This window comes from Papio anubis, chromosome X (genome assembly GCF_008728515.1).
Source record: "Papio anubis isolate 15944 chromosome X, Panubis1.0, whole genome shotgun sequence".
Lineage (NCBI taxonomy): Eukaryota > Metazoa > Chordata > Mammalia > Primates > Cercopithecidae > Papio > Papio anubis.
In genome coordinates this window covers 88,826,726-88,849,163 of record NC_044996.1, presented here as the reverse complement: position 1 = coordinate 88,849,163, position 22,438 = coordinate 88,826,726, and the positions used below count along the sequence as shown (strand labels likewise).

The following is a 22,438-nucleotide window of genomic DNA, read 5'->3' as shown; positions in this document are numbered from 1 at the left end:
TATAGCGAACAGCCCAAGCCTCATGAGAAAGATGCAGACAATGTGGACTACCCCCAAGACATATAGGTAACCCTTCACCCCCAAATTGATATGAACTATTTACTGTGCTAGTGTTTAATTCAGGATCCTGGTTTAAAAAAGGCAATGGCATCCAAGCAGTATCATTAGTAAATACTGGGACTTCTCTGTCTCCCCAGGCCACACTTTGATATAAGGTTGGAAAAGGAATATAAGCCCAGTATGTAAATTCTCCAGCCGTTACCTGACAATTTACTACGGCCAGCATAGCCAGGAATAAAGTCAGTGGGGTTTTGGGCTGCCCAGCTTGTTGAACAACCCCTTCAGCTTCTTAACTTTTTCAGTTGTCCCATGTCAGGGGCTCCACACATCGAGTTCCGAAGGTGAATGTTCTCTGAGCGCTCAGATTTAGCTCCTGGAATTCCTTCAGGAACTCTTCGGATTGGCTCCTCTTCGCCATGGCACTGTTTCAACCGTCGAGATGGAAACCACTCGTCTCGGGCACCTGTACGGACAAGAGCATAGCCTCGGCCCCATTGTAAAACTTTTTCTTTTAAATATTTCCCTTGTAATGAAGGATAATACACCCACAGATTACTGTTTTGTGTCTTTTCTAAAGGCTGTTGAAAATGTTTCACCGCTGCAGACTGCTGTAATTGGCGCCAATGGTTGAGAAAATTTAAAGTAAAAAGGGCTTTCAGAATTTGATGTTTTGGGGGAATTGTGTCCGTCTCCTCCTTTTAGTTTTAAAAGTTGTAATTTTAAGGTAGCATTGGCTCTTTCAATAATTGCTTGACCTTGACTGTTAAATGGAATACCAGTGGAATGATGAATATGGTATAAAGAGAGGAAGGCAGCCAATTTGTGAGAGCAATAAGCAGGGGCATTATCAGTTTTTAATTCAGCAGGGACTCCCATAACTGCAAAGCAAGTAAGTAAATGAGTAATAACAGAGTCAGCCTTTTCAGAGGGTAATGGCGTAGCCCACTGGAAATGTGACCACATATCAATAGTATGATGAACATATTTTAAACGACCAAAGGAAGGAACATAGTTACATCCATTTGCCAAATGTGATTTTGTTGAATGCCTTGAGGATTAATACTTGGACTTAAAAAAGGTGCAATAATAGGAGCACAAGGTGGGCAGGCTCTGACAATAGCTCGGGCTTGTTGGCGTGTTATAGAAAATCGCCGTTGTAAAACTATTAGCATGATGTAGTTGGTGCTCATCCTGAGCCCGTTGGACACTGCCAATAAGTAAAGAATCAATCTCACTGTTGCCAAAAGATAAAGGTCCTGGCAAAGCTGAATGAGAATGAATATGAGTGATTAAAAAGGGGGGCAGTGTGGGAAGTAAGAGTTACAAATAATAAAGAAAATAATTTTTGTAAAGGAGTTTGAGGAAATAATGGTAAAGAAGTCTGAGAAATATATTTAGTTACATATACAGCATATTGGGAATCACTAACTATATTTACAAGGGGTTTGAGGCCAGTCTTGTAGAACAATAAGAATGGCAAAAAGTTCTCCTTGTTGTACTGATTTAAATGGATAGTGAGAAATTTTTGAATTGTCTGAAGTCCAGTATCCAGCCTTTCCATTGCTTGAAGCATCAGTAAAAAAGGTGGGACCTTTAACTGGAGTGTAACAGATAGGATTATATGGCAGTAAAGAATATTGTTGCAGAAAAGCAAATAATTTATTACTAGGATAATGCTGAGAAAAAGAACCAGTATACTCAGTGCAAGCCACTTGCCAACCCTCATGAATTTCCAACAGAGATTTAATGTATTGATTAGATAATCGGGTAATAATTTTTATAGGGTCAGCACCAAGCAACTGACGAGCTCGATGTCATCCTTTAATAATTAATGTAGCCAGTTTATCAATATATGGGTGAATTTTCTTAATGGCTTTATTAGCCAAAAATAGCCACTCCAGAATATTATTATTTTGGTGTAAAACGGCCGTTGGCGAATGGGGAGTATGAAAAAGACACAACGAAAGTGGAAGATTGGGTGCAATATAATCAAGGTGAGCTTCACTAATTCTATTTTCTACAAATGACAATTCTTCTTCTGCTACAGGGGATAAAGTCCCCATAGGTTGAATACAAGTATTTACAGCTCTAAGATCAGTTAATAAGTGCCTTTTTTTTTTTTTTTTTTTTCCGAGACAAACACAGGGGAATTCCATGCAGAAGTACTTGGTTCAATATGCTCCTCGGCCAATTGTTCCTTAACTAAATTCTTTAAAGCCTTAAGTTTTTCTTTAGATAATGGCCACTGTTCCACCCAAACAGGAGTTGTAGTTTTCCACTTTAATTGTAAAGCTTGAGGCTTGTGGACAGTGGCTAAGAGTTTAAAGGATTGTAGCCCATTTTGAACATCATATTTTTGGCAGCTGAAGAAATATGAGGAATGCTTAAAAAGGCACCAAATTATTGTAAAAGATTACAGCCCCAAAGGTTAATATTAATGGGAACAATATAAAAGAACACTTTTCCTTGTTGTCCTTCAAGGTCCTACACAGCTCAGGGGCTTGACACTTTGGTAGACTATAGAAGCAGTACCTAGGCCGGATAGAGTAACCGATACTTGTTTCTTTTTCCAATGATCAGACCATTGAGCCAAACATATAATAGATACATCCGCTCCTGTGTCAACTAATCCCTCAAAAAGTATCCCATTAATTTGCAATGAACATAAAGGTTTTTGATCAGAAACTAAAGTTTCCCAGAAAACAGTTTTCCCAGTACTACCGAAACCTCCTTGACGAGACACATCTCTAGGTAAGAAAGGAAAAAAAGGCAATAAAAGTAATTGTGCAATACATTCCCCTGCCTCTAGGCGCATAAATTGTGAGACTTGTACCATAATAAGGATTTTATCAGTAAAATCAGGATCAATAATTCCTGGGACCACCATTAACCCCCGCTTAGCGCTGCTGCTTCAACCTAGTAAAAGTCCTACATGTCCCTTTGGCAAAGGATCACACACTCCGGTAGCCAACTTATATATTCCTCCATTAGGAGATAAAGTATAAGGTTGGACAATAGCTAGGTCAGCAGTGGCACTCTGCTTAGTGGCAGCATAAAGCTGAGAAACTGGGGTAGGGTAAGATGTCTTTAAGGAGGACTCGAGGTCATTCCTTGATGTTGTAAGCCACTGCTCACTGGGTACTGGGGTAGGCCTGCATTGTAGTTGTTGGGGCCCCAAGCCTGCGGGCCCCAGCTCCTGTTTCCCGAGAGGCGTGACAATACGTTCCCACTTTTATCAGTTTCTGAATGGCATTCATTGGTCCAATGTTGACCCTTGCCCCATCGTTTACACATATCAGATGGTAACCTTTTTTCTTTTAGAGCAGAAGAGCCTAATTTTTTTGGCATTCCTTTTTAAAATGACCGGGTTTCCCACATAGATAGCATATACCTTGTTTAGAATCGCCTTTTAAAGCCTTAGAAAGTGCCCCAGCAAACAATTGAGCATCATAAATAGCTCCTCCAACACCTGCACAAGCCCAAATGTATTCATCTAAATCAGCTCCACTAGCTTTTAGAGGATGCAGCAATTTTTGGCACTCGGGATTAGCACTCTCAAAAGCCAGAGTATCCAAAAGAATTTAAGCAGCAGGGCCTGAACCTACAGTCTTTAATACAGCATCTTGAAGACGGGCTACAAAATCTAGATACGGCTCAGTGGCTCCTAGTAGGATCTTTACAAAAGATAAGGAAGTTTTACCTGCTATTTCAACCGTAGTCTACGCTTTTATAAACAAGGCTTTAATCTGAGTGAGAGCAATATCATCTAGGCCTGCCTGAGCATTAAGAGTGGCGTATTGTCCCGAACCCATAAGCTGCTCTTCAGTAGGTCCTGGGGGATTTCGGGTAGCATTTTTTTCTAGCTTGTACTCTTGCTTCCTCCCAGCACCAACTTTTTAATTGAAGCCATTGTGAACGATCAAGGACAGCCTGTCCCAACGTTCCCCAGTCAAAAGGAATCATCATATGTTCTAAAGAGAAGGAATCAAGAAGGCCAAGAACAAACAGCGACTGAGGTCCATAATTAGAAATTGCAGCTTTCATTTCTTTCAAAAATTTAAATTGTAGGTCTGTAAAAGTCACATTCTGGCCACCGTTTGGGAACTGAGCATTGGGGCCGAAAGCAGCCCGTGTTATTGGGAATAAATCTAATTCCTCAAAATCATCCTTTTCCTTAGATTCCTTCTGTTCTCCTACAGGAGGAAGAGGCACAGAGAAAACCTGACCTGACATAGGCAAAGAGGTTGGAGGTGGAGGCAAAGGGAAATCCTTTTCCAAAGGAGCAGAAGGGAAGGTAACAGGGAAGGCTCATGGCAGAGAGATAGGAGAAACAGGAGCAGAGGTACCTTGCAATTTTAACAACAGTTGTAACATCTCTAAAATGCGCTGCAAATCAGAATTTCCTTCAGATGAAGGAGGCATTAGCTCTTTTTCCAATTCCTTGTCCTCAACAACCGGGGCATAAATATGTTCCTCTCTAGGATCAGTCCTCTCTAAAGCTTCAGATGCCTCACCTCCTGTGGCAGTATCGCCATGCTCTGAGTCAGTTTCAAGTAACTCTAATGCCTGAGTAATGGAACTACAGAAAGTCCACAAAGTCAGAGGCATCGTTTGCCCTCGCTGATGAGCTCGATGCAGGACTTTAACCACTTGTAACCATTCCTTTCGATTTAACTGCACTTTCATTTGATGTTGAAACCAATAACAATGTTGTTCAACATGGGCAAACAATCGCTTCAAAGTCTTATGCTCCTTAACTAACTTCTACTCCTATAGACATCAACAGTCCCTGGAGTAACCACAAATATCCAGAGGCCAGAGAGGTGGAATTCCCCATAATTTTCCCGTGGGTCCCCCTTTCTTTATTTACCTGCCTGGGGTGTCCCCCCCCCCAGTTCCTTGCTCTCGTGGAGCCACGGACCCTGCTTGCTGCACCAGATGTTGGGGTCCGCATGTTTCCTAAACAAAGGAATGAACACACAAGACAACACAAGACAAGACAAACATGCCGGCCACCTCGAATGGTGCACTCTGCTTTATTTTATACAGTCGTTTGTGGAATGTTGCCAAGTCACAAGACACATTGTTGTTTTTCTGACCTTTCCCTGACTTTCTGGATTTTCAAGATGTTTACACATAAACAAGCCCCCAGGGTCTGCTGTTTGCAGCTGGCTCCTTTGTCCTTCCTGTTTACAGGGAAGGAACGCCCTGCTTCGTTTGCAAGAGCAGGACTTACTGGGAACACCTTGCTTCGTTTGCAAGAGCAGGACTTATCTGAACGTCTCGTTTGTGAGCACGTAGTCCTCTACACTAGTGAACTTTTTGGGAAACATTATTTTCATAGATTTTTAGGCTTACGGTCTGACAATCAGTCATCCACAGAGTCTTTCATGATTAGGTACTTCACCACAAGGTGGGAATCTCAAAGGCTTCTTTTATACAGCCAGAGGCTTGGCCTTGGGGCTCTCTTGGAAAAACAGTCATAATAATCTCTCATCATTTATGACTACTATGTGTATTTTTTACGCAGACTTTGGTATTTCATCCTTGTACTAGGTAGAAAATCTTAAATTTTTCCACTTGCCTTTATGTTTATTGGTAACAATCAGTATGATCTACTATACTAGTGTACTAAACTCACATTCCTGGGAGTCCATATTTTGAAGATCTTTTTTTCCTGTTCAAGTTCCACGGGATAAAACACAAATGTATGTCCTTCAATAAAATAATTTTACTTTAAGATATTTATATTGAAGTAAAACTTTTGCACAGGTGCAAAAAGAAATATATTCTAAAATGCTTATTGAATACTGTTTGTGGCAGCAAAAAATGACAAAAACTAAAGTAAAATGGATTAAATAATTATTTTCATAAAATGGAATATTTATACCTCAGTCAGAATTGAATAAAGTAGTTTGATCTGTTAGAATGAAAGGGAGAAAAGAACAGAACAGAAGCAGCTTAATGGCAACACAGATTTATTGAGAGAAAGACCTGTGGAGAGGGGGTACCAGCTAGTGCCAGAGCCCCCTTCCCACTTACAGGCTGGACCAGTTATAGGTCCGGGCAGGAGAGGTCTGGGATTTTTGTGAAAATGGGGTGGGGGCGGCGTGTTTGGCTGCTGATAATGAAGGAATTTAGTGCAGCCAGGGGTTAGGCCTGGGACCTCTCTGACAGGATGTTTCTCACAGCTCAGGCCCTGGTGGAATTTTCCACTCTGACCAGTTTGTAAAATGGTGGGGGTCTGCAAAATAGTGCAGCTTGGGCTAACATTCTTATTTCTTACTTTAGTATAAAAAGGAAAAAGGGCGTCGTTGATCATCTGGCTGCTTCCTGCTGGATAGGGGCGCCGTGATTAGGGCCTGGGTTTTGGAGCTTCCGAATGGCTTCCTTGTAGGCTCTGGTATTAGACGTAGCAAAGGTGAAGGATATTATCAATGTGTTTTTGCATGCTTGCCTGAATAAAACAATTCAGCCTTTGGGAAATGAAGCGGGATACAAGGTTAAATATGCATGACCCAATCATTAGTAACAGGAAGAGGAAGATCAGGGGTTCTAGGAAGGGGGCAACCCAGGGTATCCATCTTAGAAGGGATGATCCTTGCCACCAGGAGTAAGCGACGACGTCAAAGCTCTGCAGCCCTGTCACGAAACCTGTGAACTGCGATATGAACAATGCCAGATTCATTAACACAGAAACAGCGTTCTTCCTGGAGGTATATGCAGGTACCCCCTTTCTCAGCGGTTAGTAGGTCCAGGGCTCTCCAGTTTTGAAAGATGACTCCCACGAGGAAGTCTAATTGTTGTTGGAGACTGATAATGGAAGTGTGCATATCTTCTAGGGTGTTAGAAAGGGTTGTGAATAGCATTTGGTATGAGGTGATTGAGGTGGTTATGCCTGCTATTCCAGTGCCGAGTGCAGCAGTGATGCCTAATCCTGTTAGCAGGGTGATGAGGTGTAGAGCCCATTTATTTCTTATGGGTGAAAAGGAGATAGAGGCTTCTAAAGAAATTAGAATACTTTCGTTTGGGGGTAGGATGTTGATGGTTGGAGCTTGAAAGACCAGGGTGCAAGTTCCTTTTTCCTGGTAGGCAAAGATATCAGTTTGTATCATACAAAAAGAAGAGACGGGGTGGAGAGGCAGAAGTTGTAGGTGAAGGTAGGTAGCCATGAAAAGGTTTCGTTCTGCCAAATTGAGTAACTGCCAGTCAGAGTGGCACCTGTAAGGGCCTGATAGGGAACCTTGGCTGGGGAGTTGATGAAGGCTGTTTGGTTTTGGAGAGAGAAATTGTCTTTGTAACTGTTAGCCATTGCTGCCCTGGTGTGGTGGCTGTAAGGTACCAGTTGCAGGTGACGGAATTGTTAAATTTTTTTTCCGGGGGCACCTTTAAACTGGAGACATAGAGAGCAGAGTTGACGCGGGGAAGCCGGGAATTGGATGGTAGGAAAGAAGAGAGGATCCGGTGGTGAGGTGCAGGGATGTGTGCATGGTAAGTGAGCCAGAAAAGCATAACACCTTCTGCCAGGCAGGGGTGGACCTGATTTTGTAATTAGGGTGTAGAATTGATAGTCTACAGGGAGTGCAATGGTAAGAATAAGACCACATAGGGACTGAGGAACCTGTCCCACCATTGTGGCGTGGGCTGGATTAGGGTAGGTTCGGCTGAGACATAAGGTGGGTGGGGATATGAAGGAAGTTTGAGTAGAAATGGTATCCCCATATTGGTGGTTTAGATGACGTTGTGTTGGTTTGTATGGATGTAAGTCCAGAAACTATTAGGTGAAGGAGGGCAACAGCCCTACCTGAAACCATGCTGAGAGAGCTGAGTTTGGAGGAAAGGTGTTCAGTTGAGTTTCCAGGTTATGAACTGGCTTCAGGGATGAATCAGTCAAGAATGGTATGGCCGAGTAAAAAATGTGTAAGCTTATGTTGGTCTGTGTCCATGTAAGTAGGTTGGCTGGAAGAGCCGTGAATCACTGGGTGTGCGTAGAAAGACAAATCCAACAGTTAGAGGAGAGGGGAGATTATGACTGACTTAACAGGTGGTGTGTGAGGCTGACGAAGGGGGCCCAGCTGTCAGTGATTGGGGGTGGGGACTCAGAATATCCCATAAGCAGAGAAGGCAAAAGGAGAAAAAGGAGATTTGTGTAGGTGTGAAATCCTGGAAAGTGCCTTGCAGCCATAGCTCCTCGATTAGCATGAGGAATTGAGATGGATTATCTAAGGGAGTGGGGAAGGGGTACCAGGAGAGATCTGAGACAAGGTATGAAGTAAAAGATTTAAGATTGGAAGTGGAGAGTGTCATGGGCCAGTGCCTTTCAGATGGGTGACTTCTGGAATTCTTGTTAGGCACGGCGAGGTTGGTCCTGTGGGAAAGGAAGAATATTTCTGGGGTGAGGAGACTTCGGAGTGGGTCGGGTGCCTTTTTAAATTTGGAATGGTGTATACAATAGGGAAAGGATGTTAACTTTGCAGCAGCAGGGATGGTGAATATAACCTGACAGAGACCCTTCCATTTTGTTGGAGACGGGAGGAGAGGTCTGCTACCCAGACGCAGTCTCCTGGCTGTAAGGGTAAGAAAGTGAGTTGGGAAGAATCCTCAGGTTTGGGGAGGTGAGTGTCAGCATACTGTCGGACAAAGTGTTGAGTGAGGTGCAGTGCTGGCCAGGTGTCCTATAAGGGAGGGGATGGAGCAAAGTTCTGTAGGATGAAAGAATGTCCATATGTAAGTTCAAAAGGACTTAGATTTAGAGGTTTTTGGGGGAGGGTCCTGAGGCACATGAGGGCCAAGAGAAGAAGTGATATTCAGTTTTCATTTTGATCTCTAGGGAAAGTTTTGTTAACTGTTGTTTTAAGAGGGCATTTGCCTGTTCAAATTTACCCAATGATTAGGGGTGATGGAGACTATGAAAAACCTATATGATGTTTAAAGCCTTAGAAACCTGTTGAGTGACTTGGGAGATAAATGCTGGTCAATCATCCAATTGTATAGATGAGGGGAGGCTGAATCAAGGGATGATGTGTGTGATGAAGGTATAGGCCTTTTCAGAGGTAGTAAGAAAGGCTTCTATCCAGCTGAAGAGGTATCTACCATCGTGAGGAGATATCAGACTTTCTTTATGGGGTAGCATATGAGTGAAGTCAATTTGCTAATCCTGTCCTGGCAACTGGCCTTTGGGCCTGAAGGGAGGGAAAAGGAGGTGGTCTAAGGGTCCCTGAGGAGTAGTCTGACTGCAGGCAGAGCAACGTTTAGTGAGGCGGTCCAAGCTGACGGCCATTGTAAGGAAATGTACACAGGTTTTTAGAAATTGGGCAAGGGGCGATAAACCACATGGAATTGGTTATGGATGTGGGTGAGAACAGAAAGTTTTTGGGTCTTGGGTAGGATGAGTTTGTAGTCTAAGTAAAATCAGCTTTCCTTATGAATAGCCCTGGAGCCAGCAAGGCACCTTTTTCTTCTTGGGTTTATGCTAGGGAAAATGGGCAATAACAATGGTGTTCTAAGGGCTGCCTGCCAGGCTGCCGAATCTGCTAAAAAGTTTCCCTTAGTTATGGCATCTGTAGCCTTTTGGTGTCCCTTGCAATGGATAATGGCAGCCTCTAGTGGCAGTTTAGCTGCCTCCATCAGCTTGTGTATGAGTTTGCCATTTATTATGGCAGTTCTTTTGGTAGTTAGAAAATCCCTTTTCCGGCCAGATTACAGCGTGAGACTGTAGGATGTGGTATGCATATTTGGAATTAGTGTAAATGTTGACCCTCTTTCCCTTTGCTAGAGTGAGGGTCCTGGTTAGGGCAAGTAGTTGCGTTTGTTGTGAGGTGATATGGGGTGAGAAAGCATTGGATTCTAGCAGTTTGTTTTCGGCAATGATGGCATAGCCGGCTGCCAGATATGGTTCCTTAAAAGAGCTTCTGTCCATGAACCATGTGGGTTCCTTCCACAAAGGGGCTTCTGAAATGTGCTGGAAAGGGGAGAAGAGGGAGGCTAAGAGGTCCAGGCAAGAGTGGGAGATTCAGAATTGGAAGTACTTATAGGGAGGAGGGTGGTTGGGTTTAGAATTTTACATCTCTGGAAGGTGTTAGAGGGTTGTTGTAAGCTGGATGGCGGGAGGAAAAGAAGAGATCGATGGCTCATGAGGTCCCATAAGTTATGGGAAGATGCAATAGTAATGTGCTAGTAGAGGGTGAGTTTTTGTGCCTCTGAGGACAGCAATGTAACTGCACCCAGAACTTTCAAGCATGGAGGCCAGCCTTGGATGACAGAGTCCAGTTGTTTTCAGAAGTATGCAATGGCTTGTGGAGTATTGCCATAGGTTTGGCAGAGAAGTCCACGGGCAAGGCCTTGATTACAATGAACATACAGGGTAAAGAGTTTAGTGGGGTTGGGTAGTCCTAGTGCTGGGACATTAAAAGGACATCTTTCAGTTTTTACAAGTGGGAGTTAATGGGCAAGCTGAGTCCAAATGTTCTAGGATGGACCCACATGATGCCATGCAGAGTGGTTTGGTCAACAGGCCAAAGTTAATGATCCATAGTTGGAAGTACCCCACAAGGCCCAAAAAGGAAGGGTCCTTCTTGGTGTGGCGAAGGGGCATATCCTGTATTAGTTCCTTCCATTGGGATAGCATGGCTCAAGAATTAGGGGTTAGGGTGAGTCCAAGGTAAGTGACTTGGGTTTGGGCTACACAAACCTTTGTAGATAAAATCTGATATCCCTGGCCATGGAGGAAATTTAGAAGTTGGGTGATGTGTTGATGGATAGATCAAAGGAGGGACTACATAGAAAGAGGTCATCGATGTATTGAAGGAGGTTGCTAGGAGCAAGGGGAAGCTCAGTCAGATCCTCGGTGAGAGCCTGCTCAAATAGGAGGGGGCTATCCCAGAAACCCTGTGGGAGTACGAACTGTTAGGTAGAAGTGTGAGTATCTGGGTCTGACCAGGTGAAAGCAAGAAGACTTTGGGAAGCCAGATCCAAGGGAATAGTTAAAAAAAAAAAAAAAAAAAGTCCCTTAGATCCAATACAGAGAAGTGTGTGGTAGATGGGGGCATATGGGAGAGTAGAGTATAGGGGTTGTGGACCACTGGATAGGTTGGTACATCCACTTGGTAAATGACATGGAGATCCTGGACCAAGTGGCAAAATCTGTCTGTTTTTTTGACAGCCAAAACAAGGGTGTTGTGGGGAGAGCTAACAGGTTTGAGAATCTGAGCTTGTAAAAGCTTACAGATAACAGGATTGAGGCCCCTGAGGCTGGCTGGGCAAAGGGGATACTGAGGCTGATGAAGGAAAATGGAGGAGTCTTGGTAGGTTATTTTGACTGGGATGTGATGTGTGGCTATTGTGGGTTTAGAAACGTTCCACACTTCAGGATTGACAGAAGGTAACAGATGGATAGTGAAGATGAGGGGGAGGAGAGGGAAGCATCTGGGCAGCAGAGTAAAGTAAAAGGGGTAGAATTGGAGGAGGCTAGTTGTATGGAGGCCTGGAATTTACTCAGTATGTTCCACCCCAAGATAAGGGTAGGACACTAAGGGATAACTAGGAAGGAGTGGATGAAGGGGGTATTGAATAGGTTGCATAATAGAGGACCAATCTGTGCCTAGAGGGGATTCCATTGAGTCTCACAATAGAGATAGAAGAACTGAGGAGGGGTCGAGAATATTCTGATAAAACTGAGTAACTAGTTCCCAGATCTAAAAGGAAGAGTATGGGCTTACCAGAGACCGACAGCGTTACCCTGGGTTCTGAGGTGGTGAAGGCGGTGGGGGCAGCAGACCCTGGACCCCGTCAGTCTTCAGCAGCCAGGTCTAGAATGCTTGCCAGACTGGAACCTGGGTTGCAGGACCTGTTTGAGCAAGCAGGGTGAAGAGTCTTGTTGAGCGCAATCTGACTTCCACTGTCCTTTGATATCACAGAAGGGGCAAGGTTTTGAGGGCAGTATGAGATTGGGGCAGACTCTTGCCCAGGGACCCTGTTGGCTACACTTAAAACAGGCTCCTGATGGGGACTGTCATGAGGTTGAGGATTTTTGTATGCATTGGGGAATCCTGTTGTATGGCAGCTGCCAGTGTCTGGTATTTAGCCTGGTCTCTTTTAAACTTTGGGGTTTTATTTCTTCCTCTCTATTGTTAAAGACCTTGAAGACTACTGTGATTAAGTCTCTTTGGGAGGTTTGAGGGCCATCCTCCAGTCTTTGGAGTTTCTTTTGGATGTCGGGGGCTGACTGGGAAATGAAGCGTAAGTGGAGGTAGATTCTGTCCTCGACAGTGTCAGGGCTTAAGGTGGTATATTTAATCATGGCCTCTGAAAGGTGGAAGAAAAAAGAGCAGGGTTTTTGTCAGGGGCCTTGAGTGATTTCTTTATCTTTTCATACTTGATAGCCTTAAGGGCGGTTTTATTCTTGCCAGTTAGGAGGCATGTTATCATATGGCCTAGTTTCTGTCTGTCTGCAGAAGCCACCTGATAATCCCAATTGGGGTCAGCTCTGGGAATAGCTAGGGTTGCGATTGGGTTATAGGCAGCATCTTGTCAGTGGAGGGTGTCTGCGTGGGCCTGATCCAGATATGTTCCCTGTTCTCCAGGGTGAGGGAGGAGGAGAGGATGACATAAATGTCATGCTAGGTAAGGTTGTAAGATTGAGTGATATACAGAAATTCCTTGCGGAAGGATGTGGGATCTGTGGAAAAGGAGCAAAGTTTCTTTTCAATCTGAGAGACATCAGCTACGGAGAAGGGAACATGAACTCAGACTATGCCTTCAGTCTCCATAACTTCCCACAAGGGGAAGATGTTAGAGGGCCTCTGGGCCTGTGCCTGGTTTTCAGCAGCAGAAGGGGGCTGGGAATGAGATCAGTTATGGTGGGGAAAGGATAGAGATGAGAGATAGGAATAAGGGGGTGGTAGAGCCAAAGGGGAAGGAGGAGATGGTGGTGGGAGTGGGGCTGGGGGGCAGGTAGGGATTCGTCAGCTGGATAAAAATCGGAGGAGGAGGAGGAGGACTTGTCTGGAAGGGGAGGCATTTTGGCAGATTTCTTGTTTAAGAGCAGCAGCTGGTAAGATGAACAGGACTGACAGACGGAACTGGCAAAAGCCTGGATATAGGGCATCTCGGACCACTTGCCATTGTGCTGGAGGAAATTTTCTAAATCATGTTGAATTTGAAAGTCAAAAGTCCCATTTGGGCCAGCAGCCATCATTGTCCAACTTATACTGGGGTCAGGCCACATTACAAAGGAAAATAAGGCATTTAGTTTTAATGGAGTCTGCCAATCCCAGTGTTCAGAGGTTCCAGATGAGACATCTGACAGGGGTGTCTTGAGGGGATTTCGAGGAGCCCTGTCCCATGTGAGTGGCTGGGAGGGTGAAAAATGTGAAGTAGGGGAGTGGGTATCCCAATTACAACCATGAGAAGGGATCGAGAAGAGCCAGGGTGCCCCTCGCAGCTCTCCACGGTCCCCCAGAAACCAGAGTGGTCAGACTGTGAGCATTCTGAGGGTATCCCCTGACAAGGCAGGCCAGAGTCACCCAGTGGTGACCGGGGAATCCTCTTACCTGGCACTGGGGTTTTCTAGCTAACAGGTAGAAATATGAGAGGAATCCAGAGGGTGGAAAAGGAAACTCACCCACAATTGGAGGCCAGTGTTAGATGCAATGGGAGTGGTCCTTGCCAGAGCCACAGAGAGGAAAGAGGGGGAAGGAGAAAGTGGTAGGAGGATGGGGCCAAGAGAAAGGATTCCTCCATAGAAAGATAAAAATGGACAGGGCTTGGAACCAGAGGCCAATCAGGATTTGGGAATTAGCCCGACGCCAGCTGCCGCTGCCTCTTCCTTCCCAGGTTGCAAGGAAGTACCTCTCTGTTGTGGGATCCAGACCCCATCCCAGGTTTTGGCACCAAATGTTAGAACGAAAGGGAGAAAGGAATGGAGCAGAGGCGGCTCAAGGGCAACACAGGTTTATTGGGAGAAAGGCCTGCAGCTAGCATCAGAGCCCCAGTCCTTCTTACAGGTTGGGGCAGTTCTAGGCCTGGGCAGGAGAGGTTGGGGATGGTTGAGAAAATGGGGCGGGGGCGGTGTATTCGGCTGTTGATAAAGGAAGGAATTTACTGCAGTCAGGGTTAGACGTGGAACCTGACAGGATGAATTTACTGCCGTCAGGGTTTAGGCCTGGGACCTTTCCAACAGGATGTTTCTCACAGCTCAGGCCCCGGTGGAATTTTCCACTCTGATCGGAGTTGTAAAATGGTGGCGGTCTGCAAAATGGTGTGATGGGCTAACACGATCAACATGCATCAATTTCACAGACAAAATATTGGGTGGAACACCCCAGGATAATATACAAAATGAAACTGTTTTGGTAAATACTGTAAACTTCAAAACAACATAAATGTTATTTTTATATACTAAAATATGTACTAGGATCTTAATAATATACATGGAAAGATAAACATAAGAAGGAGAGGGAAATGGGATCACATTATAGCACAAAAAATGTTTTAATTTCATTTGTAATGAATTATTTGTTTAAAGAGAAGCTAAAGCAAGTATAAAAATGTTAGAATTTAATAGTTGGATGGTATGCATTTAGGAATTTATGTTAATCCCTTTACTATTGTGCCTGTTTGAAATATTTCATTATTGTTAAATATTATTTTGCAAAGATAAAAAGGTGTATTAATAAATTAATAGTGATATAAATACATAAATATAAATAATCAATTATAGTAAAATGTTAATCTTAGAAGGTTGGTTGTGAATATTTGGATGTTCAAAACCTAATTCTTTCAATATTTCTGAACGTTTAAATATTTTATAATAAAATGTTTGAGTAAAATAATAACGGATCAATTTCTGAAATGAAATGAGCAAATGATACAACAAAGTGAATATTTATTTCTAACAACCCAGCAGTTGTCTGTGTTATCTATAAATCAATGATAGGGTGAAATAAAACCTCTCGGATTGGAACAACAAATATGTGTGGTAAAATTTTGATACTAGCTTGCAATTCATTTAAATGAAAAAGAAACAAGGAAAATATTTATCCCAATGTTGCCAATACAAAGAAATAAAAATGAAAAATAATTAAAAGTTGGACAAGCACTAAAAGCAGTATTTCAAAAAGTCTATTTTAAATACAATATAGAAGATGAGTCTAAGAAATATACACATACTTTATTTTCCTCAAGATTAATGACTAGAGGTCTTTCCAACATGCCTAATCCATTTAGACGAGCAAAAATAGCGGTTCTTCTCTGAAAATTATACAACAAGGAACACAGCAGTTAAGCAGAAAAATGAAAAAAAAATTCTGAATCTGGGAAACAGAAGGAGGGCATGAAGTTCTCTTGGCTGGGACCAGCTAAATACTGGGTACAAATCCCCAGTATGGGAGAGCATGAGTGAATGCTTCTCTGCAGTCCACTTTTCCACTGGGGAATGGTGAAATCCAGGCCACAGGAGAGCACCTTAACTCCCTGAATCCCTAGCTCTATCTTGGGTAATGGCTGGGAGACTAAAACAAGGAACTGCTCTGGAAAGTGTTTCATGTACTTCCCCAGACTTGGGTACCTAAAGAAAAATGACTGTCTAGATTTTAGCTCTTAGTAAGCTCTGTGGGGTCAAGGGAGCTTGCAGCAGTGGCAGTCTTTGGCATTACAGAGATTTTCACTGGGGCATGGACAACTAGGGCTGAAACGGGAGGAGCTCCCACAGTCAGAACAGAGATAGGAGTGTAGTGTGGACTCCAGCTACTGGTACCAGAACTGAGTTTCTCTTCTAGGACCAGAGCAGGAGGAGAATTGCCTGGGAGGCATGGTATTGACCAAGTCAGTGACTTCTAATACTAGGGACTTTGTTGGAAAGTAGAAGCAAATTGCAGTGACTAGCCAAATATCCAAACTGCCTACCACAATTGGTACAGGAGAGTGAATGATGTCAGGTCTGGGGTGTGAGGGGGGAGCACATTTCACTTCTACTGGCTAAGAATGTGGCACTGGGACCACCCCTCCCTCTCTGGGCTGAGACCTTGATGAAGAAGCAGTTGCCCCTCACCCATGCATTTTTCCAGAGGCCTGAGTATCATCATGCCACCCCCAACAGGGCTGGTGCTTTAATCTACCATTGAGGAAAATAAGTGTAGGCTTCCCATGCCTGGTTCCACTTAGTTTCAATTCCAAACCAAGGCAGAACATGAGACTCATGCCCCTGAACATTCCATGGTATAATGCACCACTTGGGCCACTTGAGCAATTTTCTCAGATAAAGAGGTTGGGCATAAACACTTCTGCTACCACTTTAGCTGGCTCTAACCTGCAGGCACCAACTACTGGCATGCAGGTGAACCTGCACAGCCCATTACAATAACAGCCGACATAAGAACACAACACTCAGGAATGACAAAATGTTTTTATGACCACTGCTACCTGCATAAGCCATGCCACCCCAGCTGTTCAGTTCAGGAAATCATGAGCGCATTCACCCATTTAGTATACCTGGCATTTGAGAAAGATTACTGGCATTTGAGAAAGATCATATTAAGGGTATTTATAAGCAAGGAAATCATACGATCTTTGCCACTGCACACAGCCAAACAGCCTTACACAACATACACCAGAGTCACATCAAGAATAGCCTTCTCCATGAAAGTAAATTCGAAAATAATAAAAGACTGATACCCCAGATATGCAGAGATCAATGTAAAGATACAAGGATCATGAAAAATCAAGGTATTATGACACTTTCAAAGGATCACAATAATTCTCTAGCAATAGATTCTAACAAAAAATCCTCAAAATGCCAAATAAGTCAGAATATTGATTTTTAAAAAGCTCAATGAAATGCAAGAAAAAATCTGAAACCAATACAAAGAAATACAAAATCAATTCATAATATAAACAATCAACTTATCAAGAATATAAATATCTTTAAGAAATCATGCCAAATTGGGGGGCGGAGCAAGATGGCCGAATAGGAACAGCTCCAGTCTCCAACTCCCAGCGCGAGCGACACAGAAGACCGGTGATTTCTGCATTTTCAACTGAGGTACTGGGTTCATCTCACTGGGGAGTGCCCGACGATCGGTGCTGGTCAGCTGCTGCAGCCCGACCAGCGAGAGCTGAAGCAGGGCGAGGCATCGCCTCACCTGGGAAGCGCAAGGGGGAAGGGAATCCCTTTTCCTAGCCAGGGGAACTGAGACACACAACACCTGGAAAATCGGGTAACTCCCACCCCAATATTGCGCTTTAAGCAAACAGGCACACCAGGAGATCATATCCCACACCTGGCCGGGAGGGTCCCACGCCCACGGAGCCTCCCTCATTGCTAGCACAGCAGTCTGTGATCTACCGGCAAGGCAGCAGCGAGGCTGGGGGAGGGGCGCCCACCATTGCTGAGGCTTAAGTAGGTAAACAAAGCTGCTGGGAAGCTCCAACTGGGTGGAGCTCACAGCAGCTCAAGGAAACCTGCCTGTCTCTGTAGACTCCACCTCTGGGGACAGGGCACAGCTACACAACAACAACAACAACAAAAAAGCAGCAGAAACCTCTGCAGATGCAAACGACTCTGTCTGACAGCTTTGAAGAGAGCAGTGGATCTCCCAACACGGAGGTTGAGATCTGAGAAGGGACAGACTGCCTGCTCAAGTGGGTCCCTGACCCCTGAGTAGCCTAACTGGGAGACATCCCCCACTAGGGGCAGTCTGACACCCCACACCTCACAGGGTGGAGTACACCCTTGAGAGGAAGCTTCCAAAGCAAGAATCAGACAGCTACACTCGCTGTTCAGAAATATTCTATCTTCTGCAGCCTCTGCTGCTGATACCCAGGCAAACGGAGTCTGGAGTGGACCTCAAGCAATCTCCAACAGACCTACAGCTGAGGGTCCTGACTGTTAGAAGGAAAACTATCAAACAGGAAGGACACCTACACCAAAACCCCATCAGTACATCACCATCATCAAAGACCAGAGGCAGATAAAACCACAAAGATGGGGAAAAAGCAGGGTAGAAAAGCTGGAAATTCAAAAAATAAGAGCACATCTCCCCCGGCAAAGGAGCGCAGCTCATCGCCAGCAACGGATCAAAGCTGGACGGAGAATGACTTTGACGAGATGAGAGAAGAAGGCTTCAGTCCATCAAATTTCTCAGAGCTAAAGGAGGAATTACGTACCCAGCGCAAAGAAACTAAAAATCTTGAAAAAAAAGTGGAAGAATTGATGGGTAGAGTAATTAATGCAGAGAAGGTCATAAACGAAATGAAAGAGATGAAAACCATGACACGAGAAATACGTGACAAAGGCACAAGCTTCAGTAACCGACTCAATCAACTGGAAGAAAGAGTATCAGCGATTGAGGATCAAATGAAGGAAAGGAAGCGAGAAGAGAAACCAAAAGAAAAAAGAAGAAAAAGAAATGAACAAAGCCTGCAAGAAGTATGGGATTATGTAAAAAGACCAAATCTACGTCTGATTGGGGTGCCTGAAAGTGAGGGGGAAAATGGAACCAAGTTGGAAAACACTCTTCAGGATATCATCCAGGAGAACTTCCCCAACCTAGTAGGGCAGGCCAACATTCAAATCCAGGAAATACAGAGAACGCCACAAAGATACTCCTCGAGAAGAGCAACTCCAAGACACATAATTGCCAGATTCACCAAAGTTGAAATGAAGGAAAAAATCTTAAGGGCAGCCAGAGAGAAAGGTCGGGTTACCCACAAAGGGAAGCCCATCAGACTCACAGCAGATCTCTCGGCAGAAACTCTACAAGCCAGAAGAGAGTGGGGGCCAATATTCAACATTCTTAAAGAAAAGAATTTTCAACCCAGAATTTCATATCCAGCCAAACTAAGTTTCATAAGTGAAGGAGAAATAAAATCCTTTACAGATAAGCAAATGCTTAGAGATTTTGTCACCACCAGGCCTGCCTTACAAGAGACCCTGAAGGAAGCACTCAACATGGAAAGGAACAACCGGTACCAGCCATTGCAAAAACATGCCAAAATGTAAAGACCATCGAGGCTAGGAAGAAACTGCATCAACTAACGAGCAAAATAACCAGTTAATATCATAATGGCAGGATCAAGTTCACACATAACAATCTTAACCTGAAATGTAAATGGACTAAATGCTCCAATGAAAAGACACAGACTGGCAAACTGGATAAAGAGTCAAGACCCATCAGTCTGCTGTATTCAGGAGACCCATCTCACACGCAGAGACATACATAGGCTCAAAATAAAGGGATGGAGGAAGATTTACCAAGCAAATGGAGAACAAAAAAAAGCAGGGGTTGCAATCCTAGTCTCTGATAAAACAGACTTTAAACCATCAAAGATCAAAAGAGACAAAGAAGCCCATTACATAATGGTAAAGGGATCAATTCAACAGGAAAAGCTAACTATCCTAAATATATATGCACCCAATACAGGAGCACCCAGATTCATAAAGCAAGTCCTTAGAGACTTACAAAGAGACTTAGACTCCCATACAATAATAATGGGAGACTTCAACACTCCACTGTCAACATTAGACAGATCAACAAGACAGAAAGTTAACAAGGATATCCAGGAATTGATCTCATCTCTGCAGCAAGCAGACCTAATAGACATCTATAGAACTCTCCACCCCAAATCAACAGAATATACATTCTTCTCAGCACCACATCGTACTTACTCCAAAATTGACCATATAATTGGAAGTAAAGCACTCCTCAGCAAATGTACAAGAACAGAAATTATAACAAACTGTCTCTCAGACCACAGTGCAATCAAACTAGAACTCAGGACTAAGAAACTCAATCAAAACCGCTCAACTACATGGAAACTGAACAACCTGCTCCTGAATGACTACTGGGTACATAACGAAATGAAGGCAGAAATAAAGATGTTCTTTGAAACCAATGAGAACGAAGATACAACATACCAGAATCTCTGGGACACATTTAAAGCAGTGTGTAGAGGGAAATTTACAGCACTAAGTGCCCACAAGAGAAAGCAGGAAAGATCAAAAATTGACACTCTAACATCGCAATTAAAAGAACTAGAGAAGCAAGAGCAAACACATTCCAAAGCTAGCAGAAGGCAAGAAATAACTAAGATCAGAGCAGAACTGAAGGAGATAGAGACACAAAAAGCCCTCCAAAAAATCAATGAATCCAGGAGTTGGTTTTTTGAAAAGATCAACAAAATTGACAGACCACTAGCAAGACTAATAAAGAAGAAAAGAGAGAAGAATCAAATCGATGCAATTAAAAATGATAAAGGGGATATCACCACCGACCCCACAGAAATACAAACTACCATCAGAGAATACTATAAACACCTCTACACAAATAAACTGGAAAACCTAGAAGAAATGGATAATTTCCTGGACACTTACACTCTTCCAAGACTAAACCAGGAAGAAGTTGAATCCCTGAATAGACCAATAGTAGGCTCTGAAATTGAGGCAATAATTAATAGCCTACCAACCAAAAAAAGTCCAGGACCAGATGGATTCACAGCTGAATTCTACCAGAGGTATAAGGAGGAGTTGGTACCATTCCTTCTGAAACTATTCCAATCAATAGAAAAAGAGGGAATCCTCCCTAACTCATTTTATGAGGCCAACATCATCCTGATACCAAAGCCTGGCAGAGACACAACAAAAGAAGAGAATTTTAGACCAATATCCCTGATGAACATCGATGCAAAAATCCTCAATAAAATACTAGCAAACCGGATTCAACAACACATCAAAAAGCTTATCCATCATGATCAAGTGGGCTTCATCCCTGGGATGCAAGGCTGGTTCAACATTCGCAAATCAATAAACATAATCCAGCATATAAACAGAACCAAAGACAAGAACCACATGATTATCTCAATAGATGCAGAAAAGGCTTTTGACAAAATTCAACAGCCCTTCATGCTAAAAACGCTCAATAAATTCGGTAATGATGGAACGTACCTCAAAATAATAAGAGCTATTTATAACAATCCCACAGCCAATATCATACTGAATGGGCAAAAACTGGAAAAATTCCCTTTGAAAACTGGCACAAGACAGGGATGCCCTCTCTCACCACTCCTATTCAACATAGTGTTGGAAGTTCTGGCTAGGGCAATTAGGCAAGAGAAAGAAATCAGGGGTATTCATTTAGGAAAAGAAGAAGTCAAATTGTCCCTGTTTGCAGATGACATGATTGTATATTTAGAAAACCCCATTGTCTCAGCCCAAAATCTCCTTAAGCTGATAAGCAACTTCAGCAAAGTCTCAGGATACAAAATTAATGTGCAAAAATCAGAAGCATTCTTATACACCAATAACAGACAAACACAGAGCCAAATCATGAATGAACTTCCATTCACAATTGCTTCAAAGAGAATCAAATACCTAGGAATCCAACTTACAAGGGATGTAAAGGACCTCTTCAAGGAGAACTACAAACCACTGCTCAGTGAAATAAAAGAGGACACAAACAAATGGAAGAACATACCATGCTCATGGATAGGAAGAATCAATATCGTGAAAATGGCCATACTGCCCAAGGTAATTTATAGATTCAATGCCATCCCCATCAAGCTACCAATGAGTTTCTTCACAGAATTGGAAAAAACTGCTTTAAAGTTCATATGGAACCAAAAAAGAGCCCGCATCTCCAAGACAATCCTAAGTCAAAAGAACAAAGCTGGAGGCATCACGCTACCTGACTTCAAACTATACTACAAGGCTACAGTAACCAAAACAGCATGGTACTGGTACCAAAACAGAGATATAGACCAATGGAACAGAACAGAGTCCTCAGAAATAATACCACACATCTACAGCCATCTGATCTTTGACAAACCTGAGAAAAACAAGAAATGGGGAAAGGATTCCCTATTTAATAAATGGTGCTGGGAAAATTGGCTAGCCATAAGTAGAAAGCTGAAACTGGATCCTTTCCTTACTCCTTATACGAAAATTAATTCAAGATGGATTAGAGACTTAAATGTTAGACCTAATACCATAAAAATCCTAGAGGAAAACCTAGGTAGTACCATTCAGGACATAGGCATGGGCAAAGACTTCATGTCTAAAACACCAAAAGCAACGGCAGCAAAAGCTAAAATTGACAAATGGGATCTAATTAAACTAAAGAGCTTCTGCACAGCAAAAGAAACTACCATGAGAGTGAACAGGCAACCTACAGAATGGGAGAAAATTTTTGCAATCTACTCATCTGACAAAGGGCTAATATCCAGAACCTACAAAGAACTCCAACAAATTTACAAGAAAAAAACAAACAACCCCATCAAAAAGTGGGCAAAGGATATGAACAGACATTTCTCAAAAGAAGACATTCATACAGCCAACAGACATATGAAAAAATGCTCATCATCACTGGCCATCAGAGAAATGCAAATC

General features: G+C 43.2%; 1 long non-coding RNA gene across 3 annotated transcripts in view; it reads right to left on the bottom strand.

The window, feature by feature from the left end:
* Positions 1-6,021: 6,021 nt before the first annotated feature.
* The window catches only part of LOC103880757, a 153,279-nt gene continuing 136,862 nt past the window's right edge, over positions 6,022-22,438 (bottom strand). For all 3 annotated transcript variants that reach the window (XR_002519451.2, XR_004180709.1, XR_002519452.2), the window contains 2 exons: positions 11,778-11,905; positions 6,022-8,428 (listed from right to left, as the gene is read on the bottom strand). This is a non-coding gene — a long non-coding RNA (uncharacterized LOC103880757). The remainder of the gene's footprint in view (positions 8,429-11,777; positions 11,906-22,438) is intronic.